Genomic DNA, 12,235 nt, shown 5'->3' on the forward strand with positions numbered 1-12,235 from the left:
GGTACGGCGGGGACTAGGCATTTAGGCAGCTTCTAGTAGGTGACGCTAAATTTATCCAGGTCTTTCAGAAGTACCATTTGAGCTTGAACCTCACATATGTGGAATTATCCAAGAAATAAAATGTTCCAAGTGGAAAAAAGAACATGCGAAAGCTGGAGGTGAGGGCGAAGGTGGCTTCAAGGAAACAAAGGAATTTTAATATGTCAGAATTTTAATAGATTATGGAGAGAGAGGTGCTAGCAATAAGGATTTTTAGGGACCCAGACAGAAAAGGCCCTGTTATTGAACCGTTACACAGGGCACTGTGCATGTTAGTGTATTGTTATTGTGTGGTGTCCATTGTTATTGCATCCAGGATGTAATTTTCTCTGTGAATAGGAGCAAGAAAAAAGAGCAAATTTGTCAGAGCTCTGAGTGATATTGCAGGGTTGTCAGGCATGGATGAAGAGCTCAGCATCAGGGAAGTGCTAACATCTTCTAAGAAGTCCAGAAGTGATTTCACTGACCTGCCAAAGTGCTGGCAATGGTCTGTCTTGCCAAAGCATTCAGTTCAGTCTATTTTAAAATTCTGCCTCAATGTATTAGTTACAATTTTATAATGAGTTAGTGGAAGGGAAAGAATCTTCTAAGTAGATTTTTTTTTTTTTTTGCCACCAGTTTTATTAGAATTAAATTTTTGAAATGCTAGAGACACCTATATTATTCTGAAAAGTGCAATTTTGAGCTTCAAAGAGTTGGTGCTTTCCTGATTCAAGTGAAGGCACTTCTTTGCACTAAAATAGAGTTCTTTTTGCTAAACTAATGAGATTAAAAGCAATTACTATAGCAAAAGGGAGGGATTTATGTACATACATGTTGAGGAAGGGTAGGTGAACTGTTATTAACAGAGCAAAATATTTTCATTTACTTGAACCTAAAGAGGACTATATTGACTAGATATTTAGTAAGAGTGAGCAAATGTGAATAAATTTGTTTAATTAGAATGAGTCATCAAATTATGTTCTTATGTTTGGTATTCATTTTTTTTTTTAATTGTCAAGGAGAATTGCTTTTAGCTGCAGTTTGTTCAGACCGCTTAACTAAGAAGTAGCTTATTTGTCTCACCTAAAAAGAAGCAGCTCTGATGTTCAGTGGCTCAGTAACGTCAGGATCGACATTTCTGCTGTTTTTTAGCACTTGCCTCCTGACTGTTGCCTCATGATCTCACAATGGCTGCTCTAGGCAGGAAAAAAAAAATTAGGGGCAGTGCCAGATCACTAAAGCTTACATCTCATTGGCTAGACCTCAGTCACATGGCTGTCTTTCCCTTCAAGGGAGTCTAGGAAATTGAGTGTTTGATTTCTCCAGTCTCTGTAGTGCTTGCCGGTGTAAGAGGGGTTACAGTCTTTTTATAGTTTCTGCCTCAAAGAAGGCAAAACAGTTGTTTCTCAAAAGCTGATATTGGGTGCTTATAAACAAGGAGAGTACATCATTTAACAAGTCGAATCGTGAAACAGAACATGTTATTTTTCTCTTTTATGATATAAATGTCTTTTGGTAATGTTTACCTATTTTGAATTATTTCTTTTAAATTCTTTCAAGTCATTTCGTTGTTTGGAAATACACATTAATAACTGATTTTTGTCTCTAAATGAATTCAGTTAGAAAATAATGCATTGTGAAAGATTGTTCTCAACTTTGAATGTGGCTTTTATGTATTGAAAATGTGTTAAAAGATTAATATTTTACTAGTAGTGCGTTTATGGTGCATATCCTATTCATGTATTGTTAAGGTGACACTAAAAACCTCAATTTCTCTTGTTTCTCACGTTACACAATAAATCAATGAAGCCATTTTAGAAAGTGTCCACAAAAAAAACATATATTGGAATTTATGTATAAAAAGTTAAAAGAACCAATCATTTTTAGAATACAAATGACATCAAACGGACCAAATTCAAGAATAAGAGATGAGAGATGTAACCTTCTACCATCCCTTTATTATTTTATTGTGAATCCAGATTCTTCTTTTTGGCTTTTTTGATAGCAGTCTTGAAGATTTTGCTGGCCTTTTGCCACATCGATAAGCATTTACGAAGGACTAGTGCGAATGGCATTATGCTAAAAACATTTTGTCAGATTAGTACTAAGCTCCTTTAGCTATGGTAGTCTTATAGTTACAATTTGTTATCACATGAAAATGTCCCCGTTAGTACTTAAAGCAGTCTATTTAAGAAGGCAGTGAACCGTTAAATGAAGTTTGATTCATAATAGTTAGTATTTTGAAGTTTTTAAAAGTTTTATGTTGAAAAAAGTACACCTTAATCTCACAGGCTTCAGATAGCTAAGGCTGTACTGCACTAAATTGTTTTAATGTATTTTGTCAAAATGGAAAGTAAACCACACATTACAGTTTGGATTTGGATTCATGGTGGGAAGTTTGGCAGTGTTTTTCATTGGGAGAAACTGGAGGAATACGGCAAACTATATATAGTTAACCCTCGGACAACACAGAGGTTAGGAGGGCTCACCCTTCCCCCTCCCCTCCAACTTGCTGTCAAAAATCCACGTATACCTTTTGACTCCCCGAAAACTTTACTCACAGCCTACTGTTAACTGGAAGCCTTACCAATAACAAACAGTCAGTTTACATGTTTTGTATGTTACATATGTTATATGCTTCATTTTTAACAAAGTAAGCTGGAGAAAAGAATGTTAAGTAAACTATAAGGAAAATACATTTATAGTACTGTATGTATATATTGAAAAAATGTGCATGTAAGTGGACCCTGCAATTCAAACCAGTGTCGTTCAAAAGTCAATTATATAGTAAATACTTATTTTATTAGGACAATTGAAATATTTTGGTTAAGTTTTGGTTAGAACAGATTCAGCCTACAAATGAAATCATACAGATTATTACACTTTCTTTGCTAGCTCTAAAGCATGTTTTGGAGCTAAAAATAATGTTTTATTAATAGTATGTACACGTTACTTGTTTTCTTGAGTGAAAAGACAACAGATATGGTTTTAAATGTAATCTATGTTGAATATTGTTTTTCTGTATTTGTCTTAGGTGATTCTTTGGGTTAGTTTAGCACATGGGGGTTCTTTTTATAAACAGTAGCAATTATATAGCTCTGGGGAAAAATGAAGACTAGTGGAGCTTTCTTTTGGGTGTGAGGCTAGCTTTTATCCTGTTGTTCCCTGGTGACCTGAGTTTTAGGCACTTTTCTTTTAAATTGCTTTTCCTTAACTGGTTAGTATTTTGTGAATGACATATTCTTTTCATTTAATATTTGTTTATGGAAATTCCTAGTATTCAATATATTAATTGGCTATTTAAATTTTCGTGCCTACTGTAAGATAGTCTGTTGTCTTTAATACACAATAAGGAAATTTTTTTGACTCCCTTGGTTCATTCTGGGGATCCCTCCCACCCCACCACCGACTCAGCACCTCTGTCTGCATGATTCAGCCATGCTGCTTTGATGGGGGCCCTATTTAACAACATGTGATTGCAACATGGCTGCAATGGTTAGGGACCACCTGTGGCTGTAAAGTACCTCCCCACAGAGCATGGCTTCACTGGCACAACAGTGACATCACCTGAGCTGGCTCACTCAAGATGTAGAAGTCACAGAAGAGATGGCATTTAAGATTCTAAAACAGTAACTGTGCCACAGGTAGGCATTGCAAGGAGAAGGACCGTGTAGATTTTTTGTTCTCGTTTTGGAATCAATTCTAGTGGTGACTGAATGTTAATCTTGGTTCTGTATTCTTCCATTTGTTAAATAAAAAAGGATACCTTGCTGGTGCATGTCATCAATACTGAAATAAAAGACACTGCTTGGTATAAGCAGGCTTCGTGATGCCGAGCAGTTTTTTACGTACCCATTAAATCATGATTATTAAAGTCAAAATGATCAGTAAGACAAAAACAAAAAACAAGTCCACACCAAGGCTAGTATTTAATATTTTAGGTAATTTTTTTAATAATAAAGGAGGAAAAGCCAGTACTGGTGGCTGCTTTTTGTGAAACAGTACCTCACTCATATCAGCAGGAAACCTGGCAGGTATATATTTTATTCCTTTTCTTGTGCCTCTGAGAGAAGACCTATCCAATTTGTTCATGTATGTTGTGAAGAAGTCTAACAAAAGATACTTGTTTCCTAATTTAAGATGAAATAAAAATTAAGATTTTTCCTCTACTAAAATTTTGATGATTAGAATAAAAACATGTTCATTCAGTATCTGGAATTTTTAATGTGACAGGCCTAAAATTGTATTACTCACAGTTTTTTTCTTTTTCATTTATATAGCGTGCTCTTTTAGTCCTGACACAGATCCATAAACTGAACATATTAAGGTAGACCTTTAGATAATTTAGAAAGCCAACTAATTGAGGGAGTTAATACCTTCTTAAAAGTATTTCCGAATGTAATGAATTTCTATTAACTTTCCTTTGTAGTTAGTAGTCCATTTAAAGAGCAGGAGGAGTCTGCTTTTTTCCCTGCCAGCTACTTGGAAAATGTTTAAGGTCAAATTTGGATTGTTTTTTCAGGAAAAATTATGTAAGCATATTTATCCTGAAATATTTTTTCATAGAAACAAGCCTTTTAAATCTTGGATGGTTTAAAGTCCTCCTCCCCACCCACGCCCCCCACCAATAATTGGCTTGGGTAATTTAAAGTCTAAACACGATGCTTTGCTGAGCTTCAAATGTTTCATATTAAAGTAAATGCCATACCTACTTGGAAATAGAAAAATACTGTATGTGGCTCCTAAATTATGATTACTGTGATCTCTTAGAGTAAACAGATAACGAAAGGAACACAAAAAAAGCTTATACAAATTTAAACTAATGATGCCATGAATATATTTTTTAAATATCTTGATAAGATTGTATAGGTTAGTGTGCGTTAACAGTTGTGTGTTAGGGGCAATATTCAGGACAACAGGAAAGAAAGAGCTGGTCACTCCTCAGGAAAATAACATGGCAGACAATTAAATTTGGAAAGCGTTATGGAGCAGGTGAGTTAGGAATAGACTGTCTTTGGAGAATAAAGAGCAGAGTGTTAGAGAATGCCACAACACCTCCTCGCCGTGTCCCACACCAAACTCATCCCCCCTCTCTGCCCTCTCAATTCTCATGTGCTAATCCACTCCTCTTTGGGTTATTTCCTAGCTGGAAACTTGTGACTCACCCTGGGTTCCCCTTGATCCAACTGGTCACTGAGTCCTCCTGTTCTGCCCCATGAACACATTCATGTTTTCCTGACCATTCTCTCTGCCACTGACCCACAAGTTGCTCTTGCTGGGCCTCCCTCCGGGCCGCCCGGCTTGCCTGCTCGGATCTTCTTCCACAGCGCCCCTGGTCCCCGCTCAGCATCATTCTGCATCTCCTACAAGATAAAACCTTGTATGGCACACATGCTCTAGCTCCATTTATGCTTCCAGCCTTTTCGTCTTGTTGTAACTTCAAGAGTACTGACTTTGTTGTCCGCACTGGTAGCCATAGGGTCTAGGGCCACCCACGCCTCTCTCTGCTTTTGTGTTTGCCAACCTTTTCTCCTTATCTGTCTGCCAAGTGTGCAAATGTCCATCCAGGCTGTCTCTGGAACCCCCAAGATCTAGGCGTTTCTCCATGTCTACTCTCACAACACTGTAATTCTGTTATCTGTTTATCAAATCACACTGCCATTGTTGATAGCATATTTCTGTCTCTGCTACAGAGAAGTCCCAGAAATCAAGGACCAATTTGTTAAGGAAGGCATCCAATAGACATTTACTGGGTGAACAGTAGTCATTTGGGTAATCACTTCATAACAGGATACTCCCTCTTATTAGAACAGATATTTCACAATAATTTTCATTTTAATGCTTTGTTTTCATGGAATACACCAGGGTAAACACCCAACGTTTAATGCTGAGGAAACACCGACTGAAAGAACTTGTGTACAGATAGGTGTTCCTATTAAGGCATTTAGATGTATAGGTTCAGATTAAGGCAGAAAGAAGGGAATTGGTTGTCCAGGGTGCTGGTAGCAATTTAGAGAACGCTCACCTGCCCATTAGTTCATTACCCTTGTTTTATTAATCCAAAAACATTAGTTTCCGATGCAGAATCTAGTAGAAAGCCCATACCACCAAATGACTCACCTTCAGTCAGAGAGGTATATATCATGAGAGTTTGACAGGAAGAGGTTAATATTTGGGGAAAACAATTCAGCAGAGATCTTCGGTGTCTTCATGTATCCCCCATTCTCCAGGCACCAGGGCCAGTCCCCCCACCCTACAGTGACTCCCCCCACCCTACAGTGACGCTGTCATGGTAAATTTTGATAAATATTTGGTGAATAAGTGAGTAGGTCAGTGCATATACAAAAAAAACTAGGCAATATTAGTTTCTACATTCTGTGTTTTGTGTTTCATGGTAGCCAACGCACTCTCCTAGTAGGTCTTATCTCTAACTCAGTTCTAATATTTAGAAACCAGCAGATTCAGTAAATGGCTTTTTTGGCCTTAGGATGGATGTGTATCCTCAGCAGCTAGTATGTGATGATGGTTAGTCCATGTCTGTCAACAATTGTGTTTAGCCTTGAGATGGGGATCGATAGCCTGAGTGACTTGAAAAACGGGTCTGTTCCTCTTTATCTTCTACTTTAAGAAGATGATAAGTAAGTTCATTAGGCTGGTTTTAAATTTTATTAAGGTTTTTGAGTAGAACAAAGATAGCAAACAGTGTAATCCACCTGTTTTTCAAGTGAGCACATGTCTTTGATTCAGGACTTTTGTTTTCCTGGTGGACGTTTGTTTCGTTAGAATGAATCCTGGCAGGTTGGATCAGACAGCAAAGTGGTAATTATCTTGTCAAGAGACATCTGAATCTACATAGAAGTTAACATTTAATTTTAAGCTTTCTGATTAAACTTATTCTTTGAAACCAGAACATGTCCTGATGGTATAGGTATAATAAAATACTGTTTTTAAATACAGCTGCATTATTAAAAATGGTAATATGTTAATAAGTGGAATATAAGGGCAAAATTTGGTTCACGTTATGCTAATGTCTTATAAATAACGAATCCTGTAGGATTTAAGGAAAACTGTTGTTTTAGTATTATGAAATACCCTATATATGAGCACTGGGGTTTTGAGCATCATTGGAGATTTTTGCACCATCGTTGAGCACTGGGGTGAGGAAAGAGGGAGAAATGCTCAAACTGGGTCATCTGCTGCCGTGGGGTACAATTTTGTCCTTAGGGAGCACAGTATATGGAGCAGAAGATTGAGGTCACCACATGCTTTTCCAGTTTAGGTAGAGGGCAGTCTACTAGCTTATTTGCTCTTCTGTTAAAATTTGAAGACATATACTCTTAGAAAAATAATATGTCAATATTTTCTCTTCTCTTTAAATGTAAATCTATCCTGAGTATTCACATACAACAAAACATGTGTTTAGATTCTTGTTGCGATTCCTCAAGGAAGAAACATGGATTGACTGTGTTTTCTTGATGGCTAAGTGTTAAATAAAGATTTTCAATGCTCAGAATTCATTTTCACCACCTTAGAAAAACAGTATTACTATTTAAATTTTGAATAAGTAGTATATTTACTCCATGGTTTTAAAAAATATAAAAAAAATGCGTTAGAATACCTTGTATCTGTCTGGTTCCTATTCCCTTCTCCGGAACAGTAAACATTTTTAGTATTTTTATAGATATTATGTGATAATCTTGTCATGTGTTTATAAGCAAAAAAGAAAATTTGCTCATATTCTCATCTGTATACAGTGGGGTGTATTATCTACATTGCTCTTTACTAGGCTTTTTTTTCATTAATCACAGAGAGCTTCCTAGTTCTTTGTTACAGTGTTGGTATTACATTTACTATATAAATGTAAATTTATTTAACCAGTCTTCTACTTATGGATGTTTGAGTTATTTTTTTTAATCTTTCAAACAAATTTGCAATGAAAACCCCTCTATAGTTGTCATTTTACGCCCATGTAGGATTCATAATAGGATAAGTTCTTGCTTACCAGCTATGAATTCAACAGTTTGTACTAAGGTATGTTAGAGAAGACTTCTCGAAAAGCTTTTATGTTCTCAAACATCAATTTGAGTACATGAAATTATGCAGACAGAAGTGACCAGAATCATTTTAAATGCTTGAATAAGAATCTTAGTATTGAAAACTGCATCATGATGTACAGATCTTATGACTTCTATCAAATCTGAAGCAGAGCAGTGTTTGTGTTCTAGGTGTGATGGTTTGGGTTTTCATGGCTGGACACTTAAGAGCTGATGCTCATAAATGGGGTTCCCCCAACTCTTGAAATTCTGGTTCTCTGGCCATTAAGAAAGCCTGAGAGGAAAAGAGGCTGGCATGTGGACAGCTCAGGTTTTACTGAAGCAGTCGCATTCCCTCCCCTGCTTCTTTAATTAGATGGAGTTAACACCCTGAAACTTAACTGCCACTGAAGGTGAAACAGCAACCAGGCAAAGCACAAATGAGAAAGCAGCTAAGAACCAGGGGACTTGCTTGACTGGAATGCAATCAAATTTGGGTAGTTGGTGTTTTCCAGGGTGTACCTTGGCAAAAATGACTTAAGTTCATTTTAGAGTGATCTTAGCAGCATTCTCAATATAGTCTTGGGTCCTAGAGAATTTTCTAAACCTTCAAAATATATATATGCCCTGATAGAACAGTTCTAAATTATGGAAATAGGACTTTTATAAGCACAAATATCATTTTGTTACCAAAAGTTAAAGCAACCAAAACATAAAGGAAATGTATAGATATCAACCTAGCTTGTGTCCTTAAGCCATCTGAATCCTCAGCAACAAGCTAGTGAACAGCTTATACTGTTGTCCTAACATATATGAAACAATTAAGAGTTTGTCTCAGGAATTTGAGCCACTATGGCATAAGAAAAGCCTTTAACAACATTTATCAAATTAAAATAAAAATCAGTAAAAAGTCATAATGGTTTTGGAGGCCTTATAAGGAGTCAGCAAATCCAACTCATTTTTTAAATACTTAAAAAAAATATTGATAGATTCTTGATATAAGTGTATTATTTTAATATCTATGTCCATTGAAAAACACTACACTTAATCTCCTTAAAACAAGAGATAAGGCTATCTCCCTGTCTTTAAAATAATATTAGAAATAGAATCAGTCATTCAATAAGAAAAATAAATATAAAAGAAGGTATATTACATACATAAAGTCAAAGAATTTAGCAAAACAATATTACTAGCAAATATTTTTAGTAGAATCATAAGATAAATTTTAAAAATCTTGGTAACACAATGAAAAATATTTAGTTCATAAATGAGTCAAATACTTAACTATTACCTGACTTTAAAAGATAATTTGAAGAAAAATAAAGAATTTGGTGCTACAAAGGGAGTACCTGTATTCCAAACCCATGTGTGAAAAACAATGTTTAATGTATTAATTTACGCTTAATTCAATATGTTATATTCCTTATGTAATAACTTACTAAAACTTGGTCAGTTAATATTAAAATTTATCTGAAAGACTAAGCAGGCAAGAATCTTAAAGAATATTCTCCAAAACTGTTAATATGAAAGCTTTACCTCTTAAATTTTGCAAATAATTATAACCTAATAGTTTTAAAACTCTGTTATATTATGTTAAATTATAAAATTGATTACCATGTAACTTCTAGAAAGAGAATCAAATGTTAAAGAATCAAGAAATGAACTCAAAGCAATATATCATATAGCATTGATATTAATCAGGAGAATCAACTTACATCTACGTATGTTGTTGTAAATTCTAGATGGTCGGAGAGTTAAAAGATGTTTATTGCCGTTCTGTTTGTATAAAATATATAAAACATATAAAACATAGATGTTTATATGTAGGCTTATTGAAATGAAGAGTACTTAGATAATGGGCTTGAATGTATTAAAGGAACAGTTTATCCAGATTATTGCATAAATGTTTTATTTTTAGTTATGAAATACGTTATATCTCTACCACATTCTCCAGTTTCCAAAATGCATGGGAGTAGAGTCTTGGCATCAGAGGCCTGGGCTCTGACTTGGACTCTGTCCCATAGAAGCTGTCTACACCCTTCACATCCTTGAATCTCACCTTCCCTATCAAGAGTTACTGGGAGGATCAAAAGAGAGGAAAGTGAGACACTAGGAACAACAAAACACCATATTAATTATTATTATATGTTTTATGACAAAAATAATTTCTAAGAATATTTTAGGAAATAACATAAAATAAAGCTGCAGTCCCCAGTCTTTTTGGTACCAGTGATTGGTGCTCCTATGAGAATCGAATGCCTGATGATCTGAGGTGGAGCGAAGGCGGTGATGCTGGTGCTGGGAAGCATCTGCAAATACAGATGAAGGTTTGCTAGCTCTCCCGCTGCTCACCTCCTGCTGTGCAACCTGGGTTCCTAACAGGCCACGGACTGGTACCATTCTACGGCCTAGGGCTTGGGAACCCTTGAAATAAAGGAATACTAATCTCAGCTATTTTGACAAATTATAAAATACTTAGATTTTTTTAATTTAGTGACTGTGAAGTTATTCCTCCTTCAGGTCTTTAATATTATGACTTTTAACTTACTTTCTCCATCTGCTGTGGAATTGACAATTATTGATAAACAAATAGTAATTGCTTATAAAGAATAAGGCAAAAAAAGATGAATTGCTGCCATTTGCAACAACATGGATGGATCTTGAGATTATCGTGCCAAGCAAAAGAAGACACAGAAAGTTGAGAAGTATATCATTTCATATGTGGGATATAAAACTGAAAGTAGCAAATGAACAAGACAAACAAAAACTCAAACACAGACAACAGTTTAGTGGTTACTAGTGGGAAGGTGGGAAGAGGGAGAAATAGATAAGGGTAATATATGGTGACAGAAGGAGATTTAACTTTGGGTGATGAACACACAGTGCAATATACGGGTAATGTATTATTGAATTATACAATTGAAACCTATGTAATTTTATTAACCAATGTCATCCTGATAAATTTAATTAACAAAAAAGAATAATGGACAAACTCTTCCCCTCTTTTCAAGTATTTTAAAAACAACAGATATCTTAGTCATTTTATAATTGAGAATTATCAAGTATTAATACAGATATGAGTTGTTTAACCATAGAAAGCAACCATAGAAAAGAAAAGCCTTTTTCCATTTTTAACTTAAAGAGCATATTGAGTGTATTTTGCCATTAGTTCTTGGAACATGAATACCGAGGTTTCTTTGTTTATTTTCCTTTAAGAAATTACTGTAATTTTCTTTGCCCTGAAAAATTAGAGAAAACAATCGCTGTGTATTAAATTGTCTTAGGTTTGTTTGTTACTACAGAATGTAGATGTCATAGGGAATGCCTCTGAAAATAAGGAAACATTTGAGTTTTTTTTATTAGCTTCTTGTGTCTTTTTTTTTTTCAGATTTAGATTTGTTTTGATTATTTGGCCTACTTATTTCAAGAAGCTAAGCAGCTTGTTTCCTGTTTTTCCAGTTCAGTTTGATATTTAAAGTGACTGAGATATTTGGAATGGTTCCAAAACTGAACAATTTTTCACTTAAAATAAAGCAGAGTAATTCCCAGGGCACTTTGGTGTAGAAAGTGAAAATCACTTGGCAGGGCATCTCAGATGGATCTGAGTATTAGCATGAGCTTTTAAAAAATTATTTAACCAGTATTACTACTTGGAGAGGGAAAAAAACAGCAAAGCTTGTGATTGATAGAAAATGGGATAGTATAGTCAAAAGTATAGTACTCTTTAACAATGAACTTAAAGATAAGGGGCAAAATATATTGATTAAATAGTCAATGAATGTGATGATTTATTAGAGATTAGGAAATAAGTTATCTGTAGTATAAATCTTTGTAATGACCAGGATGTCAGCAAGTAAAGGATGGAAAGTTTTTTTAAAAAAAAAAAAAAAGTGCGGGAGGAGAGAAAGGCATTTAAAGTCCAATAATTTGTGTTTTTGTGTCAGCATATGTGACCAGGATATAGAGTTAGGGTACTTGTGACAGTCAGGTTTCTGTACCAGTTTACCTAGAAAATTAGAAACTATGAAAACATTAGTTTGCACACAGTTTTCCTGTTTCTGGATTGCTAAATCTATTTGTTTCATGTACATAATTCTCTGCCCCATGGAAATCTTTAAAATCTGAATTAAAGTCATTGTCTGTGTGTATGAATTCCAAACATTTAGATATTTGATTAATTC

At 35.0% G+C, this 12,235-nt stretch overlaps 1 protein-coding gene across 6 annotated transcripts in view; it reads left to right on the forward strand.

The window, feature by feature from the left end:
* Nucleotides 1-12,235, forward strand: part of MTUS1 (microtubule associated scaffold protein 1) — a 133,908-nt gene that overhangs the window by 89,590 nt on the left and 32,083 nt on the right. The window lies entirely within an intron of this gene.

The sequence above is a fragment of the Pteropus vampyrus genome, unplaced genomic scaffold, assembly GCF_000151845.1.
Source record: "Pteropus vampyrus isolate Shadow unplaced genomic scaffold, Pvam_2.0 Scaffold108, whole genome shotgun sequence".
Lineage (NCBI taxonomy): Eukaryota > Metazoa > Chordata > Mammalia > Chiroptera > Pteropodidae > Pteropus > Pteropus vampyrus.